This window comes from Charadrius vociferus, unplaced genomic scaffold, assembly GCF_000708025.1.
Source record: "Charadrius vociferus isolate BGI_N301 unplaced genomic scaffold, ASM70802v2 scaffold365, whole genome shotgun sequence".
In the NCBI taxonomy this organism is placed as follows: Eukaryota; Metazoa; Chordata; class Aves; order Charadriiformes; family Charadriidae; genus Charadrius; species Charadrius vociferus.
In genome coordinates this window covers 331416-351524 of record NW_009648559.1, presented here as the reverse complement: position 1 = coordinate 351524, position 20109 = coordinate 331416, and positions in this window count along the sequence as shown.

Genomic DNA, 20109 nt, shown 5'->3' with positions numbered 1-20109 from the left:
TTTCAGTGTATAATTGATTGATTTTAGTGTATACAATAATTTTACTCTTTACTTAGCTCCTTGAAGTTGTGTTAAAGTAAAAGGATTATCTGTTAATAAAAAAGGTTCATGTCCATAGCTTTGGTATACGGTTCTTTCCTTTATCTGAATACAAGATTGTAATGTACTCTAAAATGTGGTCAGTGAGTTCTCCATCTGGAGAAAAACAGCTCTTTTTTCTGTAAAATAATATTAAAAATTACTTTAAGTTCTATAATTTTGTACATGGGCAATTCATGCTGTCCCAAAATATTGTGTGAAATATGGATGCCATGTTAAAGGATAAAGAGATGCTAAGAATTACAGAGAACAGGTTTTATGGATGGAGTAAGTTTTTGGGCGGAAGATTATTTGCTCTCCAGTTCTCCTGACCATCCTGGAAATGAGGAAGGAGATAGTGAATTTTCCTCTGCACACTGTCCTCATTGTAATACGACACAATATTTCCAATCAGGATCAAGCAAACTGTCAAAATTCTGTGTTCCTTCTTCAATGCAACTTCACTTTTTCTACGCGTTTAGCTTCTCCATCAATCAATAAATGATTGCATTTATTTTCACCAAGCTACTCTGTGTCATCATTAAAAATTCCATGAATTCTCAAGGACCAGCTGCAGAGCAGCTTAAGGCTTCCTCAGCGATAACTGGTTTTGTGAACAAAACCATGCCTGCAGTACGTATGAACCTTTTCATCTTAGAATGCTTGTATTCACTTTTATTTCTATTTTGCCAATACAGTAACTAATTAAACCCTCTTGTTCTGGGGTGAACATAAGCTCAGCAACTCAAGTCCATGGCCTGTGCTCCGAGGTGCTTCTCCACCCTATGTTAGCAAAGGTCCATCTGGCTGGGGTGAAGGTACCTTCGGTTTTGACCTGCTGGGCTTCCCGCCAGCGTGTACAGAAGAGCTGCAACCTGAACAAGACATCTGGTAGCAGTTCGCAATATGGGCTAGTTAGTAATCGGTCGGACTTGATGATCTTAAAGGTCTTTTCCAATCTAAATGATTCCATGATTCCGTAAAATGATGGTGATCAGACTCGGCCTTCCGTCGGTTCTTTATCAAACTCTTTCATGCCACTAAATGAAAGATGCAGAGTAAGATGTGTTTGTGTCTCACACGGGGTTGTGCAAGTGGAAGTTGAGATGACAGTATCGGTGCCGCTGCATGTGGCGGAGCATCCTGCAGCTCCTCGCAGCTCTGCCGTGCTGCAGCTCTACTGCCTTACAGGAGGGAGACAGGCTCGTACCATTCCAGACCTTTGGGGAATAAACGTGATGAGAAAATCGGACCCATCCTGGCAGTATCGTAATCCCTTCTTCATTTCTGAACTTCTCTTCACATACGGAGAGCAACAATAAAAAGAAAGATGGGGCAGGCTTTGCGTGTGGCAGACCTATTTCTAGGTTTGTCTGCGAGGCTCTTTGAGTTCACCGGTCACATTAGGCTCAGCACTCTGCCATATGGCACAGCCTGCCACGGACAGCAACAAAGCTGCGCTGAAGCCAGTATTTTTCACAGTAGAAACCTGGATCCCAAATCTGATAGACGTTTTAAACGTATATATTAAGTCCAGCCCTGTTCAACACGCTACCTGCCTCCACCCCACCAAAACCAGTGGGAGCTTCTAGCGGTGTCCTGCCTCCAGGCTTAACCATCGCACTTTACCTGGGATCCTGAGACATCTTTACATGTCTTTGGTTAGTGTGACTGCATGAGTGTTGCTCCAATTCTACTTCAGGCACAAAATTAAGAGGCCATGTCAGTGTAACAGAACATAATCAGAGGCTAATGACCTCTTGCTGCTACATTCAAGCTGAGGGGAAGTCATGATGTTTGGTTTTAAAGCTGAATACTATTTTTTTGAGCAAAAGCCAAAAAGCCGCATCCAGCAAAGCTGCCAGTACGCACCAAGCTTTGTCCTTGTGGGCTCGCTGGAGTTGCTGGAACTAATTGGTATAGGAAAAGCAAGCAAGCTTTGGAGGCTTTCGGGGCTTGAGGCAACGCGTGCCCCCGAACTGCGTATCTCGCAGATCACATTTCAATACATGGTGGAGCCATTCTCTCCCGCTTTCACTCCAAACTGCCCTTTTGGCTACAACTGCAGCGGGAAAGGGTAAGGAAACTATTTAATGTACTGTATCATTGGGAACAAGAGGAGCTGGCGCTTTGTTTCTTGCCAGCCCCTCCTGGGTCAGGAGAAGTGGAGCACAGGCTCATCGGCCAGGCTGGGGGAGCCGCGGGACCCTGGCGGATGCAGATAGCTCTTCACATTTGCCTGGTGGGGATAGTAAAACAATATTTATGTATATTGTCTTGAGAATCACGGAGCTAAATAAATGTGACAGCTTTCATTTGACATCCCCAACCTTGCTGCTGTCGCTCAGGGTTTTTCTTTTTGCCACATAACATGAAATCACTGTCAGTTTGATGGTATATAGCACTGTTTCTGAAGCACAAAGGTTAGGGGGTTGGTAGGTGCGTCAGAATTATTTACGTTTGCTATGCATAAAATGGCACTTGGGGAGCAAGGCAGGCTGCCAAGAAGGAGAGGAATCGGGGCTGTCTGGTTGCTCTCTTGTATCTCTCTCCATACTGGGTTGTCAGGGTAGGATTTATAAAAATTGCTTCAAAACACTATCATCTTTCCTCAACTGGACGTGCCCCCGTCTGTTGCAGCGAATGCCATTATTGCTATGCTCATGACAAAGCGTCTATCAATCTCTACTTTGTTTATAAACAATTCTGCCTGCCCTGCATAAGAAATGGATAGGCTGAGGAAAAATATCATTACCAAAGGAATAAGTTAATTATATTTCAGGATCTCAGCAGGGAATGCTATCTCGGAGTATTCAGTAAGATCTGACCAGTGGAGTTATAATTAAAAAATGTCCCCAGGGAGGAACTTGTAAATTATTTACTGTAAGGGGCTTTTCCAAGCTCTTTTAGTTTAATTACAGACTCTGAAAGAGAAAGGCCTCAGAAACAAATTAACTAAGAGGTTGAAATGGCTTTGTTAAAGTCATGTTCACGGCTAAGCAAGTGGAAGATTGTGAACAAGGTTCAAATATAGGGCAAATCTTTGGAAGTTGCCACTACTCATGGTTTAAATATCAGATGGAAAGCACCTAAATGTCCGTGCATAGAAAATGCAATCACTGGTTTTCTCCAGTATTCCCTGTGGCCTCGGAAGATGTTGCACGTAGTCCATGGGCTCAGATCTGACAGTGCCTCGTGTCCTTGCAGCCATTTGCTTCATGGGGAGAGGAACTGACTTTTGCGGGCTTTTTGATGGGGTACAGATGAAGTCCTAGCAGAGGGGGATGAAAGATTAGAGGTGATGGAGAGGCAGAACAAGAAGATGCTGGGACGGCGTGAATTTTCCATCTCTCTCACACCACCTCTGGCATTTTAGCTCAAAACAGGCTGGTTAACCCTCAGCGGCAGGTGGGCTGAACGTGGCCCTTGGTGCCAAGAGACAGGTACCAGTGCTATCAGCGGTCGTGTCCTTTTCAAATGCATGGGTGAAACCTGACTTGTGTGCCCTCCCATGTCAAACATGGCTTGAGCATTTGTTAGCGGAGTTGGCCCCGGCAGCTGGCCTTTGCTGGAAGACAGTGTTGTAAAATCACCAGATTTTGGTTCTTTCTGCTGATTTACGGTAACAACAGCTGGCGTGATCCCTGGTCAGATGTGGAGAATGGAAGTCAAGAGGCCAAAGCAATCCTCTCATCTCAACAACTGACTCATTGCTTGGCAGAGAGGGAGGCATTATCTAATATCAGTTTGCTAAGGAATAAGGCAGCCAGTAATACTATATCTGCCTGCCTGTCCATGCCAAATTTTATGTATGTAATGGCCTGTCAGCTGCCGTTGTCCTTGCCTTTATTTCTTTCTGAAAAAACCCACATCTGCTGTGGCACCCTGACCGAAGAGCCAACTGGCTGAGCAAAGCAGCCAGCCAGGCACGGCTGCCGGGGCATACGTGCTTGTTAGCCTGTATACATTCATATAGCATTTCTCTTTTCCTTTTTCTTTCAAATCGATTGCATTTACATGTCTTGCTTAGACAGGAACTGCCCCAGAGTTAACAGTCTCTCTACCCTCTGCGTGTGTACAGTCTTCAACACATGGCATTTGGTTATAGCCTGAGGGTACCGAGTCCTAAACAATGCGTTCTCCACCTTCAGGCAAACTAGCTGAAAATCCGCAGATGAAAGCTGCTTTAGTCATTCATCAAGCAGATGAGATCTCTGCTTTTATTTTGTTATAGTGTAAATCTGCTGCTTAGTTTTCTAGTCTCTCTGAAAACTACTGAATCATAAAAATGCTTGTAGCAAATCCCAGCTTGTCTGTCACCAGAATAATACATTAAATGGCTTATCAGCTCCAAGAGAAGACTACAATACTTTTGAGATGATTTGGATATATAGTTAGGGAACAAAATATGTTGACAGCTTTAGAATTGTCTTGATCAGTAGATTTTATTTTGTATTGTACTATAGCGTATCCAGCAGTACTTTGGGAGGAAAGGGATGTCCCTAAATTTCTGCAAATGTATCTTACTGATGGGGAAAACCACAGCAGAAGAGTAGAGTAGAACATAAATGCAAAATGAAGGACTGTTCTTTAAAGGGCAGAACTATAAGGTCTGAATAGTTTCAGCAGAAGTATTGCCATTTAATTATTAGGAGTGGTGAGTCCATATTAACCTTTATGGAAAAGTACTATAGGCTATAATAAAGCTGAATACTTTTCTATAGCCTTTTGTTATCACCTTGTCAAATTTAATAAAAATTCACTAATAAATTCTATTAGAATGGCTAAAAAAATTACTGGAAAAGATAAATTACTATTAAATAGTTTAGGTTCATAGGGTGATTGTTATTAAACCTTATGAAAACGTGTATGACTTTTTCATTCTGGATACAGCTGGAAAATGTAATTACAGATAAACTATGAAGGGCCTTTGCTATTGTTGCCTTGCCCCTGAGCCAGATTCCCTGGGCGGTTTCCCATCGCTGCCGTCCTGCACGGCCGGGGTAAGTCGAAGGGGAGGTAGGGACCGCCTGAGACTGACCCAGGTGGGACAAGGCAGGGATGAGATGGTCTCAGCTAGATACTTTGGCTGGAGTAAGATACCACGGGGTATAACAAGGGTAGGGGAGGCAGGTACCATCTCTGACCGTGCTGGTCGAGGGAAGCGGTCCAAAAGTCTTATTTGACAGAGCAAATTACCTTCAAGTGATTCTAGCTGATTGCAAACCCGTGCTTCAGGTGCACTGACGGTGAAGAACAAGGCTGCCAACCCTTAACAGCTGTGAGGGCTTTGTTTCCCCATATCTGGCCCTGGAGAGCAGCTTGCTCCCTCCAGCCCTCGGAGAGCAGGGAGAATCTCTTCTCCAGGAGGTCCCTGAGGCTCGTGTGGCTCAGTGTCCAAAGTGGTAAGTTAGGCAGGGATGCCAAGAGAGAAGAAAGCTGCTCCATTTTCTCTCTTTCAGATTTGTAGTAGGATCAGGCTGTGGAGAGGCTTTGAAAGCCAGAGGCCGGACTTTGCTCTTCAATCTTGAGGTTTTCACATCATTTCTGTTGTGGGGATGGTCTGAGGTCCCCTGGGAACATCCCTCTTGGAGCCCGCCAGCCCTTTAAGACAGTTTGGGGCAAGAGTAAAAAAAAGTCTCAAAAGAAAGCAGTTGGATTTAACAGGAAGCAGGAGCTGAGGTGGGAATTTCGGGGAGGTTTAGATTCAGTCAAATCATGCTGGAAAAAGGGGAAAAGAGATTACCCTCCGTGAGCTGAATCGCGGTGACTTGGTGGGAGGCGAAAGGGCTTAGCTCAGACTTCAGCAGAAGAGAGCGTTTTGCAGCCACCCTCCTGGGGACACCTCGCAAGAACTAGTGGCCAGGTGGAAACTACTCTCTTACGACCCGTGATAAATGCTTTGCAAAGGCTAAAATAGCAACTTCTACTTTACAAGGGCTAAAAAAGCAACTTTGCAGCTTGTTAGCTGGGAGAGAGTCGCCTCCCTGAGATTTTTGGCTGCCTGAACTCATAGGGCTTTAATAGACTTCATCTGCTGTAATGCTACCAGACGCACTGCCGTCTCCCCGACACGGAACGCTCATGTATGAACGCTGTTGTTATAATAAATTAAGAGTAGTAGGAAAGGCCCTGGAAGTTAGCCATAAATCTGGTGGTAAGCGCCAACGAGCAGCAAGGGCTCGGCTGTGCATCATTAATAAAGATGTTGAAGAGGTGCGAGGCAGCGCGTTGCTGCAGATGTTGTTACTCGGGTCTCCTCCACGGCAGAGCTGAGATTTGATACGCGCAGGAGCATCAGTCAAAAACTCTCTGCTGTTGTAAAAATGATGCAGGTTGCTGTCGGTAAAAGCTGGTGGTGGTGAGGTTATTGTTTTGCTTTTATCTAAAGAAAGAAAAAAGAGTCCGACTCCATTTTTCAACATAATACAAATTCCTGGAGAAATCCCCCAGCTTGTTGAACAGTGCTGCGAACACCTTGTTTTACATAACTTGCACCAAAATTAAAGTGAGGTTTAAAGCTCATTAGGGCACCGGTCCTGGCTTTGTAAGCACAGTCTCCAGCACAACAGGCCTCTGGCTGGGATTAATACCAACACAATGCAGATTATTAAAGCAGGAGAATAAAGAGGCAAGAGGAGGGTATTTTAGTGCAAGAGGCTTAAAGCTGGTTTTGCTCAAGGGCTGTGGAGCAGCAGCAGGACCAGTCAGGCTATTTTCTCACCGCTTGAATAGTTCAAACGCAGCCTGGATATACAATTTTATGGCTTTGCCTCTGTTTTCCCGGATGGGTGCCCAAACTTTTGAAATCACAGTGTCTTCCTTCAGCGTTTGTAGGGTACTCTGTGGTGCGCGGACAGAAGCTGTGAGGGGTTGGCAAGTGCCGTGCTCGGCGTGGTACCCAGAACTGAAATGTTTTTCTCTCGGGACAGCGGGGAGAGGACCGCAGCCGTCTGGGCATGGTGGCGGGGGAAGGAGGAGCTGCAAGGGTGGACGGCCGGGGAGGAGGGAAGGGACCAGCTCAGCAGCAGGGGCTGTCACAGACCCATCTCCTGTCTGTCGGGAGGCTTTATATACAGAGCCATGGGGAACACAAGTATTTGTGGCTTTTGGGGGGGAAAACAGAATGTAAATTTGATTTTAAAGAGAGCATTAGGCTAAAATTAGAAGCCATGGGCCCGATACGCTATAGGCTGTGACAGGAGAAGTGGCTAATTGCGAGCAAGTTTCCACCTCGCTTGATTATTGTTGTGACACACAGATCATTAACATGATGGTCTAAACATGAAACAAATTGTTTAAATATTAAACTGTCAAGTCGTTCCTCGGATCTCTAAATCACTACCTAAAGTAGGGGGGATGTGTGTGTGTGTGTGTGTGTGTGTGAAAAATGAGGTTTGGGCTCTGCCGCTGTCTGGTGCCGCACTGCTCCCTGTCAGGGTGGCAACTGCTGCCAGGCGGCTGCGAAATGGCGTTTTCCATCATCTGCTTTGTTTGCAGATGTGTTTAATACCTGATCACGCAGGCTATTCTGCACGCTCTCATGCGGGCATGGAGGCTGCTGCCTCCCGTGTGCCTCCCTCTCCCCCAGGTCTCCGGCACGACTGGACCTGCCCAGAGATTTGGGGCACTTGAAGGGAGGGAGACGGGGAAGGAGAGAGGCCATTTGCCAAATTACTGCTCCAGCCTCTTCTGCTGCTGCGATCCAGGTGGGGACTGTTGGTGAACACTGACAGTGTCCCCCTGCAGCACCCGCACACCGGGGCGGCCAGCGAGGGGCTCCTCCTGCTGCAGCAGGTCCCGCAGGAACTGGTTGTCCGGGAAAGCACCTTTGGAGCGGCTGCAGGTAACTTCTGTGCTTCCAGGTACTATGTCTCCTTTCCTCCTGGGTCCCCAAGATCCATGGGTTTGGGAAGATGCCCTGTCTGCCAATTCACAGAATCACAGAATGGTCAGGGTTGGAAGGGACCCCTGGAGATCATCTAGTCCAACCCCCCTGCCAGAGCAGGGTCACCTACAGCAGGTTGCACAGGATGGCATCCAGGCGGGTTTTGAATATCTCCAGAGTGGAAGCCTCCACAACCTCTCTGGGCAGCCTGTGCCAGTGCTCTGCCACCCTCAAAGTAAAGAAGTTCCTCCTCATGTTAAGATGGAACTTCCTATGTTCAAGCTTGTGCCCATTACCCCTCGTCCTATCACTGGGCACCACTGAAAAAAGACTGCTCCAGTCCCCCGGCACCCTCCCTTTAAGTATTTGTAAGCGTAAGTATTAAGTATTTGTAATTCGTGCACTTTCAAACAGCTGCCTTCAGGTAGAGGAGGAGGAGGCCACTGCAGACAGCCCTCCTTCTGATGCAGGAGTGTAGGAAGGGTGAGCAAGCTCGATGCTATTCTCCCTTTTTCTTAGCCCACAGAACAACACAAACATCCCCTGGGGGCTCAAAATACAGTGATGCACTTCCCAGAGAGGAAGAATTTGGCTGTAGATGAGCACCCCACTTCTTTGCAAGTTCTCAACGATGATGTTGCTCCATAAAGTGACCTCTCTTTGGTGTCACCTCAAAGATGGTACAGGAGAGTTGTAAGCACAGTACACTCCCATCATTTACAGTTCTGCCCTGTTGAATTTTATTTCTCAAATACCTGTTGTGCCACGCAAAAGGCGGTGTGCATAAGAGACCTGGTATAGAAATTCTTTTGCAAGAGAACAATGCTGTTGGGAGAAAAATACACGCATATTAATGACATTCAATCAAGGGATTATTAAAGGCAGTGAGCCCAGGGCACTTATTTAGGAAACTATTTGTTCAAGGAGGAGTCTCTAACAGCTTTGGCTTCGTGGTTTCCTTCCTCTGTAATACATAAGAGCGCGGGAAGCCAGCTCTTGAATTCGTGGGTCATAACCCTATCTGCTGAAGAGCTTGAGTAGGATCGATTTAAAATGAGTCCTCGCACTCTTCTGCCTTTCCCCAAGAGCATAGCAAAATTAATCCGCCACTAAAGTTTCTCTCTGTCTCGAACTAGAAAATACAAATAGAAAGTGAAATTTGTGCTGGTAATTACTTTGACAGCCGTCACATGTGCATGTTGTAAAGGATCAGCACAGACACAGCTTCCAATATGACGATAGCCCGTGGTAATAGCTATGATTAAGAGGAAGCTAATTAGAACGCATTGCACATTCAGTCCCTACAGTTCACTGTTCTTTAAGCAAATTTGTATTTGGGAAGAATATGCACAGATAGTGTTTCCTGCAGACTTCCACTGACTTACACCATAGCCATTTGTACCAGAGCATTTTCTTCAGTACCTCACCAAATCTAGCAGCTTCCTTTAACACAGCAACAAAACTCAGAAAAAGATTTGTCCTAGTTCTCCTTACAGACAAGCACGTACAAAAATACCAAGCAATGCTTAGCAGGAACACAGATTTTAAAGGTTACCTAAGGAATTTTGTCCAATGCTACTTTTTCAGAGTTGCCTGGAACACTACCTGCTGTCAGTGTAATACAGAGAATAATGGAGTGAGGATAAGTAGATCTGTTTTTCACACACACATCCTAAAACCAGGCTCGGAATGAGTTCGAAGCTTTTGAATAGTACTTTGATTTCTAAGTCACGTAACTATTTGCAATTTTACCCAGTATCGAGTTGCACATGCAAACAGACTAGTTTCAAGCAGCACAAACATATTCAAATTCCTTTGTGCTGGAGGTATTAATCCACATATGGGTATTCAATTACCATCAGAACAAACTGTGCAACTGCACTAGAATCAGATAAAAATATGCAAAGCAGGTAGCTTGAGGCTCATTTATACTAAAATTCCTCTAGCTGTTTGAAGAGACTTTGTAATGTCAGTATACTCTCACCTGAGTATATTCTTTATTGTGAGCATTGTAAAGTGGCCTTCCTGGCTGCAAAAGTTGGATCTGAATATATTCACTTTGAGGATGCAGGGTGGTGGTGTTTTTTTTTCCTCTTAAGTAAAAAATGACCAAAGTGGAAAAATAACCTAATTATTTTCTTTCTTTCAGAAAATTATGGAATTTATAGAGTGAGAATCTGTGAAAAATAAATCGAAACCCGGATTTCTTATTTTCTCCTGCTCATCTTCTATCCTTTGTTGTCCTTGTCATTGTTTCCCCCTCTCCCCCCACTACATTATCATCCTTGCTATCCTTATCAGCGTTATTACTTTTGTTGGCAACCAATTCAAAAGCCTGCCATCCCATCACGATTTTATATTTTCAGATGCAAGGCGGAGGTTTTGGATAGATTCCCACCTTTTGGGGGCCCACGGAGATGCATGGGGGGAAAAAAAAGCAGATAAGAACAGTAAGTCTATAAATCTCCACGTCTATAAATCTTAAAATGGATTACTGATGACAGTGACTCTTTAATGGAAAGAGTGACAGTCCATGTAGACGAAAGGCAGTGTAATTCATGGAGGCTATTAAATTTGAGAGGCCTTTTCATTCTCATTTGTCTTTCAATGTTATGTGTCGATTTCTGGGAGATTATTCTCTGGGGAGAGATGTGCCCTACTCATCAGGGCCTGAGAAGCGCCTGTGTTTATTTGTCTGGCATTTGCCGTGGTGGGTAATATATTTGCTCCTCCTGCACCATGGAGGAAAACCCCCAGTGCTGGTAGGGGCTGGAGAAGAGGGCATCCAGTTGGGTGCCCTGCTGGTGATGTGTGAGAGCCTCCTGGTTGCACCCACTGTGTTTTTAGGGTTTAACGTGTCCAGAAACCCATCACGGGGCAGTAGGACACTCATGGCCAAGTTCTCCACAGCTGTTGATCATCTGGGATGTGGCTGTGCCCAGACAACCCCTTCGCAGCCTGGCATGGCTATCACAGGACGGGGGTCACCTTCACTGCATGGGACGTGATGGTGGGGCTGTTTTCTGGGAGCTCCTCTGCCGCAGCTTTGCAACACAGCTGACATCTTGGCCAAGAGGTCAAGCCACCGCAGAAATATACACCCAGCAAAAGCAGTTTGTGGTTTATAAATACTAACGCATCAGAATAATAGCACAGAACGGCGAGCGGGCACCGGGGGAATTTACATCTAAAAGCACTTGCTCTGCCAAGGTTGTGTTCCTTCATCTTGATCAGGGATTATGAAGTTATCCTGCAATACGTTCCCATGGGAAACTAAAGGCCAGCTGAGTTTCATCAAGAAACGAGTTGCTTGTTTGACTCCGAAAAGGCCGGGAGCAGGATGGTTTCACTCCACGGAGCGGGAGGATTTACTGTAACGCCGTCATTTCATGCAGGTGATTGACTGTTACTGCTACCTGCGACAGCCTGAACTCTGTTGCCTTTGTGTCCTTGCTGTTAGTACAATTGTTCATTCAGGGACTGAGACACCCTCGGCGCATCCAATTCCTCCCTCTGCGAGTGGATGCGATCCCCATCAAAATCAATTGACTGAAGTCAGACCCTGCATCTTCAGTTGCTAAGGAAAGAAAAATCAGTGTTGCTCATGAGAAGACCGCTGGTGCAGAAAGTCGCTTAGCACCAGCAGCTGCTTTATGGCAGCAGAACCTGGCAGAGAAGATTCAGAGATGCGAGCAGAGGCTGGAGCAGGATCCTATATTACGTGGGAGTCCTGGGGACATGGATGGGAGGAAACCTTCAGTAGAGGGTTGCTCCTTGACCGTGTGTGGAAAATTCCCATCCATTTCTGAAATAAAGTGTGTGTGTGTAATTTATTTGTTTACTTACTTATACAGCTAGAAAGATCAAGGGCGTTGCTGTCAATCTACAGAGATCTGGATCTGTACCCTCTCACTGCAGCCAGGGAGCTGACAGGGGCTCCAGTGCTCTAATTTACTTATTAGCCTATTAGCCAATTACTTATTAGCTTATTACTCTTAGCTAATTAGCACCTGGCTGGTCATTGCAGCAGCCCCATCTGCCCTGCAGAGATGAAGACCTGCTCGCTCCCAGAGCTGCGTTCAGCCCAGGTCAGTAGTGGCAACCTAAAATTGCTGCCCTTTCCTATCGGAAGTGAGTGGGTTGGTTGGTCTCACCCCGAAAAATGGTGCGTAGTACTTTTGTCACACCACCCCGCTCGCCTTTTGGCAGCCTTGCTGTTGTTTTGGGGATGAGTCACAGGAGACTGCGCTATCTGGTCGGGTCTGGGAGAGGCTGGGTTTCGGCGCTGAGTCACTGGCAAGGCGGTGTGGGCAGCCTGGGGCTGCGTCTCTATTGTGCCTCCTGCTCCGTAAAGGACTTTTGCTTATTTTTGCCCATCGAAAAGGTCATGCATCCCTACGCATCCCTTTATTGATGTTCCTCTAGCACATGTAGCCAAGGATGGGTTTGTGGTCCTCCCTGTGTAACACAAGGGCTTCGTCACGGTGCGTAACCCGCATCCACATCGTGGTCGCCTCCAGCCTGGCTCTGACACCAAGACAGATTCTGCTTTTTTCCAAATAAAACCAATATTGTTATTGTTATGTATTATTTATACTGTGGAAAAATATTGAGAGGAAGAAGTGGGAAAAATTAGCTCATTCTTTCTAGAATCTGCGAGCAGCTGAAAGACAAAGAATATAGAATTAAAAAAAAAAAAAACCAAACCAACCCTCAGCTAATTTTGGAGCATGTTTCATCTTCACAAGAGCCACTCATTTTGTAGCTAATGCTTTATAAACCTTCATTCCTTTTGTTGCAAGTTTGGTATAATTTTACATTATACCAAGTTCAATGGAAGAAAAAAAGGGACCGATTGTTTGAATTATTCCCCATCCCCCCATCCCACAAGAAAAACTTGGGTTTGAAGATCACTTTTTAATATGCAAGGATCCAGCCAAGGACGCCCTTGCTAATCTTTCAGAATGCAGCATTGTGCTCCTTCAGAGCATTAAAAGCTGCTTGGATTTTGACTGAACGTGTAACCCTGCATTAGACTTCCAATGGCTAACGAGACAGAACTTGGTTATGAGGACTAAAATGTAGCAAATATAAATCAGCAGCCTGGAATGAACACTCATCCTCTTTTACTTTCATTAAAACTGTTTTAAACTAACTTTACCATTTATCTTTCATGAGGTTTTCATTACTTTCCCATCCATTGAGGACAAGATGGAACAGTCAGTTTTATTGTTCATTTGTCTAATCTTCTCTTCACTGTGGGTTATTCAGGCATTTGAGTGTGATCTTTCACTGCCAGCCCAAACTAGTGCTTTAGTCTGTGCTGTCCTTTCTCCTCCTCCTGTACTCTGCCTTTCTTGCAGCTGGAAGGACAAAATATGCAACTTTAAAAAAAATAAAATCCCTTGCAGTGTTGTTCTAAGCTAGGGGAAATCATGAGAACAGTAAAAAGGGCTTTTTGTCAGCCCTATTTCCCTGTAGACATTTGCAACCTCAATCCATGTAGATTTTTCCTAGCTTGGAGTGATCTACTAGTTCTCCTGTCCAAAGATGCAAAGCTATTGCTCTGGATGTCCCTTAGGTTACCACTTGTGCGAGTCCGTGGAAAAGCTGCAGCCGTGCGCCCAGTGGTGTTTCACTGGCTGAATCCTTCTTAACTCATTTGGGCAAAAAGTTGCATGAGTTACATGGGGTTTATCTGGCGTGAATGAAGTAGCAAGGTCTGATTCGGTAATGTCAATGAGATTTCTGACTTTGGCTGAACTATAAATCTTTAATTTTGTTAATGCATACCTATGAAATCCCTTGGAATGATGGCTCCTGTTATCTAGAAAACACTTGAAGGACAATAACAGGAATTATATAAGTCAATTGTAGAGTTATTTGTGGGGACTGCACTGTAGCTCTGCTGGAAATAATGGTAATTCTGCAGTTATTCATGTCAGCGGAGTGATGTTATTCCCTGATCGCTCTGCAATTAACTTGTGGCACTGCCGTAGCCCAGGAACAGAGTAGGTAGGATATGTCGTTAAAGAAAACTATGCATTTTTAAGGGGTTCCCTTATGGCCACAAGCCCCCAAATAGTTGTTCTGCTTAAGCAAGAGCTGGCTAAGCATTAGCAGAGAGGCTCCATGGCTGGGTTTTTTTGACACAAAAGCTCTGCGTTCGGCTCAGCGTTATTGATGGGGTCGCGTGTGAGGGAGGCTTACACCGAAGGCAAGAGTAAGGGCATAAAGAGCGAGAATGGCAAATTGGCTGGGTGAGAAATTACCTGCATTCAGCCCCGCTGCACAAAGAGCTTATGGCCGGGTAACCCCTTCGTGCTCGGGGCTGGCTGGGTGAGGCACAGCGTGCAGCCCTTCCGTAAAAACACTGGAAAAGCCATTTTTAGTGAAAATTTAAATACCGATATTAGTCGAAAACGACAAGTCAAGGGGCACAAGCTGTGCACTGCGAGGTGGGGTTGGATTGAGGGTGAAGGTTTGTTATTTGCATATTTAAGGGGTTTTCTTATTTTCGGGGGGGGGACGGGCGCCTGTGATTGAAGCGCCAAGAGGCAAAACCCGCAGCCGTGAGAAGGGCACACAGGTCTCGGGAGCCGCTCTTCAACCTGAGCGCTGGGGCAGAATTTGCAGGTGATCGATCCCTTCGTGCAGAGCGAGTTTGGTTAAAACAAAGGGTGGCAAGAAAGGCTGGATGTGCTGCAGAAGTTACTGCCAGCAGTAATTCCCTCCCCTCCCCTCCTGTCAGCTCCCTCCACAATAACCAGCTGCCGGAGCAGAGCGGAGGAGAAGATGCTGAACGGTGACATGTGGCAGGGACAGCATGTGGAATCACGGGCCTGGGGGACAGAAGCCGGGACAGGCAGATCCCAGCGGGAGTCTCGGTGACTTCTTAAAGCCATTTCTGGGCACTGGAGTAGACAGAAATAGGGTCACGGAGCTGCAAGGAAAACAAATGATGCTGTTTCTGTGAAAACAGATGTGTATTCCTGATGTGCGCCGCTGTTTCAACAGCTGGATTGCATCTTCATTCCTATTGCTCGCTCTTGCACATTTAATATGAGGCTTTTAATTCTTTTTATAAAGTCTTACCCAGTAATAGGTTTGCATGTGTTGGTATTGGGCAGGTTTCCATACAGAGATGCAGTGCTAGATGCTGGTGGAGAAACCCAAGATGAAGGGCTTGGTCCCCTCAGGGACACGATACAGGTGAAAGGGGTACAAGCTCGTCAGTCCAGCGGGCAAGGAGTAAACCACTGTATTTTCAAACTTGGCCACTTGTTTCTTATCATTCCTTGTGAGATAGTAATTAAATATCATCTCATTAGAACCAATATGTCCCAAGTAGAGAACAAACTCATAATTATGTAGCCATCGCATTAAACAAACGAGCTTCTCATTAAAAATAGATGCAAAAGATTCAATTAGATCTAATGCTGTATAAAGGATTTGATGACATGCTGGCTTTATTTCCATTGGTTCTAGGCAACAATGAAACAGCTTTTTGTAGTGACCCAAGAGAATATGTTTCTTTTTTAAATATCCATTTCCTTCTTAATCTTAAAACTACTATTAAGCACCTTTTCCTTTAAGTAAAGAGGGGAAAAAAAAAAAAAAAGAAAAAGGAGCTTTATTGTTTTCTGGCATTCCAGCTGGGTTTAGAGGCATGAAAGAATGAGGGAGCCCAATCTTTATTCTGTGTGCTACCTCTAATATAATTCAGAACGATGTAACAGGGAATCAAATCTCTGTAAGGATGATTATTGAATGTACAGAAAAGGATGATTATTGAACGTACAGCATTTCTTCTAACCATTATCTGCCTCTCCTATACGTGCACACCATAGCTCCAGAAGAGCTGTGTGACGGTCGCTTCGATCCAATTCTCCCGATGAAACCATCGCCTTTGGTCCGTCCTCCCCACCCAGCTGGGCACTGGCTGCAGCTTCAACTTAAACTTAGCAATAGATCTTTCTCTCACAAGCCAATTTTATTTAAACCCTTGTCTGTGGCCCTGCCCCTTGTGTTTTGGAAGCACGGTACTCTTTGCCGAGCAATCAGGATTACACTTGTTCCATCGCTGCTCTCCTTTCTCGGGAAAGGCTGCCCCGGGGACAGAGCTGTGAATTGCATCCCAGCTCCGTCTTAATCCATCACCTGGACCAGGCTGCAGAGTCCTAGCAAAGACTGAAACAAAATCAGCTTCGCTTTTCCCCTGAATCTCTCACCTAGCTCACAACGCAGACGCTGTCAACTTTTAATTATGTGTGGGCAGATTATCCAGTTGCGAATGAACCGTGTTACACCAAAAATAAAACACTTTTCTTCCCGTCGTTGACCTTTTTCTACAGTGTCACTCCAGTTTTCACTAAGATTAATATCGAAAATAAAACATTTCTTTTCACAATTTGATTTACACTGGTTTTGTTCGCCTATGCTTTGCTTTATTTGGGTTAGTTCAGCTCCCTCCCTGAGTCTGGGTAATCACAAGTTGACTGACTCTAGTGAGGAAAGACATATTAAAATTTATAGTTATAAAATAGCCTGATGCAGCGTCTGCTGTAGATGGCAAAATAGATCAGATTGATTGGGCATTTGTCTCTGAAACAGAGGGTGGTTTTGATGTATGTGCATAATTTGTAAGTGAATTTGCTTCTCCCTAGTACTGCTGCAGTTGATACTGCATAATTAAGAATTTCATCACCAATCTGAAAAGTGTCCTTCGGTTTGGAGTGTGGTTTGATTTCACCATCAGGGCACAATGTATGCGGAAACCCCAAGAATCTCAGTTGCTCTGGGATATTTGTTATGATGGAAATTTAAGGGCTGTGCGCTTATGAATGATATCATAATAATGACTAATTTCTGGACTCCACCTTGCAAATCGATATATTCTAGCAAAGGGCACAAGCCTGAAAAATTGTCTGCATAGTATGTAAATCTACAAGAGATGTGAAAAAGGGAATACGTTAGGTAGCTTTTCAGTTCAGCCTCAGCTCTTGCTGCTGTGTCCGGTCTATAGATAGCTGTGAAATCTCTCTTGCTTTTCAAGGTGTATTGTAATGTGGGAAATAACTTGGCAACGCCGCTTGCGCAGAGCGGGAGATGGTGGTGGTACGGTGGGATGGCTTTGCCAGCCTGCTGCCTGCTGTGTTTTTATGTGCTCAGGAAGACGCAGACTCCTTCTGAAGTGTAACAGATACTGATTTGGTCTGTAGTGCATATAAACTTAGGTTTTCAGGTGGAGAACTGCAGACTGGAAAGAAACAGACTATCAGTCTCCGCTGAAACTTGAAGAACATATTTTTTTCCACTTTTGCCCACACATTTTCCCTGGCCAGCTCATTTCCCTTTTGAAATATTTTTTTTTTTTAAATTTTTTTTTTTTTTAAATTTTTTTTTTTTTTAAATTTTTTTTTTTTTTAAATTTTTTTTTTTTTTAAATTTTTTTTTTTTTTAAACTTTTTTCTTTTTCCCAAATGAGTAATGATTCCTTATGTACCATTTTACTGCCATGTCCAGGAAGGAGTGGCCATGAAAGGAGTGGAAGAAATCTATGTGAGCATTTCTTCTGATAAGGGGAAAATTGTGACCGTCCTTAGCTGAGACACTGTTGGTGTTTCCCTTCACCCCACTCTCTCTTCCAAAAGCTCTTGACTGGAGAAAAAAAAAAACCAACATACAAAAGGCAGGGTTTTCTTTACACTTATAGAGCTTTTCATCCCCCAATGACTGAATTTATTTCAGCCATAAAACAAGAGTCTCGAAGGATCCCACCCTCCTGTACATGGGGTGGGTTGATTTGTATTCTGCTGCTGTTTTCTGTAAGATAACAAATACAGGAAGAGAACATCAATCCTGATTTCTTTTCTTTCTTTATCTCCCCTCCCGTTCTGTGTTGTGCCCCGACTGCTAATAGCATTCTGGTTTAGTGGTGGATGTAATAAGATATGGATGCTGGATATTGTCTTTTCATACCTGTTGCACCTATATGAACGCGGACTGCAAGCTTCCCTCCTCCTCTCCTGCTTCTCTCTGAATTGAATTCATTTACCTCAGAATTACAGAGCTGTAGTCACACATCCGTTGGGTCAGAGAGATACTTAGAAGAAAGATGTAGTCCACTCACCCCCTCCTTTATGCTCATACACTGTTATCACTCCCTTGCCTCTCTTTTTCCTTTTTTTCTGAAAAAGAGGGACAAATAACTCCTTTTTTTCACTTAAATTTCAGATCATTCACTAAAGTCGTTGTGTGTAACCAACTTTAATTATTTATAAAGGTGAGACTTTCTGTACTTGTAATAAATTTCTATACTCATAAAAAGCCAGGGATTCATAACACCCAGAACTAAATTATTTATCAGTCAGAAAGATGGTTGGATCCACAGTACAGGGTGTTTCTAAAGACCTCAGCTGACCAGAAGGGTCATCTCCTTTGGGTTGAAAAGGGATTTGACTGTGCTCTTTCTGTTCCCTAGAGCTTTCCTGACAGAGGGCATTATTCAAGCACAGATTAGGCTTTGAAAATTATACATTTACTAGGAAAAATATAGTATGGAGACATGATGTGAAAGATAGGAACTGGATGTCTGTCCCTCATCCATCAAAGGAAGAGTGGAGCTGACCATCAGAGCCACTCAAGGCTGGTGATGAAGGGCAGCAATTCTGCTGCTGCTCATGTTTTGCCCCAAACCACAGATTTTACTGGTGCTGAGTCACCTGAGCTCACATGATGCGATCTGTCCGTGCTCTCGGTGCGGCGTGGCTGGGTGGGTGTTGAAAAGCCAGCCCAGGTCTGCTGTATGTGGGCTTCAAAGTGTGGTTTTGGAGAGGGAGGTGGTACAGATCCCCACAGTCAACAAACTGGTGTCCCCGGTGGGCCAAGCTCTTCGCCCACCCTCAGTCTCACCAGGGAGCTCCATGGAGACTGATCCCTGATAAGGCTTCAATACCCCATGTGGTTTTTTTACCCGTTGTGTACCCTGACTCAGAGTGCACCTACCTTCGCAGCCACAACGTTACCCGGTGCTCCAGCCCAGAGCCTTTGCCCATGCAAAACCCATTTTTTTTCATTCTATTGATGAAATTGCAAAATAAGATTTTCCACCTGTGCCCAGGAAAGCAGAATTGAGAAAAAAAACAAGAGAGAAAAAAAAAAACAGACAGAAGAAGAAGAAAAAAATTTCCACTTACCAGAGCTGTTAGATGAATCTCATCGCACATTCATAGCTCTGCCTTTCCCCAGCAGCAGGGCTTGGGGAAAAAAATCTCCACGGCAGACAGCAGCACAGGTGATCTAGTGCAGAGAATCAAGGGCAGGAAGTTTTTCCCAAGATTTGTATTTTTATAAGTAACTGAGATTTTCAGTTTGTTTTCATGATGAAAGAAGTGAGCAGAAAAAAAGTAATCCCAGCTCCTTCCATCATGAAATACATATTGTGGCAGAATGCTGCATGCCTTGTGTCAAAGGATCCATACTATTGATTTCTTGAAATGAAAAATAAGTTTAAGGTGGAGTGCTTGGAAAAAAAAATCAATAAAATTTCAAGTGACTGAATAGAACTATCAATTGTAATGACAGCAGTCAAAAGCCTTATCCAGTTCCATAACATTTTGGTGTCTGGACCTTTATTTTCATTAAATTTGTCATTGACAGAACACTGACCTTACCTTACCAACCTGTCTGAAATTAGATTAAAATTAGTGCAGCTCCAAAATGCCTGTTTCTGTTCCACAAAATGTTTGTAAGGAAAAAATGGAAAACACAGAGCAGAAGTGTAAATGTCTGCAATGCAAAGTGAGATGCTACAACCCAGTCAAGTCAGAAAAATATTCAAAAATACCTCCTGAGATTTAAGAAACAGCCTCAGCCTCCAGCAGCTGTCACCAAAACCATCTCCCAGGATGTTAGCAGGAAGGCTGGAACATGAGAACCTGGGTCTCTTCCAAAACCCTCGGGTTTTTTGGTTGCGTTTCCCCTTCATTCCCACAAGCATTGAATTATCAACAGTCAATAAATAATCACCCCCCGTGGGACCAAGGGCTGCAGCTCCTCAAGGAGGTTTCTCGCTGTCCATCTGACTCATGGCGTGGGACTTGCACCTGAGCTGTGCCCATCACCATCATCACCATCATCAT